The following is a 359-nucleotide window of genomic DNA, read 5'->3' on the forward strand; positions in this document are numbered from 1 at the left end:
CTCTCTCTCTCTCTCTCTCTCTCTCTCTCTCTCTCTCTCTCTCTCTCTTTCTCTTGCTCTTTCGCTCTCTCCCTTCCCTCCTTCCCTATACCTCTCTCCATCCTCTCTTATCCTTCCTCTCTTCCGCCTTCCTCTCTCTCGCTTTCTCTCCTTCATTCCCTCTTATTCTCTCTTTTATCCTCTCTCTTACTCTCTTCTCTCGACTCTTTGAGCGACCGCCTTTTGAACGTTTTTCAGCATCCTCTTGCTCTCAGTGTTCTCGAACCCTTAAACCCCTAAAGAAGCCCTCAGCCACCTCCTTATTCCACTCTCTGTCTCTCTCCCCTGCTTCCCCCAGCCGATCTTTCGCTCTCTCCCTC

The sequence above is a fragment of the Odontomachus brunneus genome, unplaced genomic scaffold (assembly GCF_010583005.1).
Source record: "Odontomachus brunneus isolate Ranch 3 - 2012 unplaced genomic scaffold, Obru_v1 Obru_scaffold_055, whole genome shotgun sequence".
NCBI lineage: Eukaryota > Metazoa > Arthropoda > Insecta > Hymenoptera > Formicidae > Odontomachus > Odontomachus brunneus.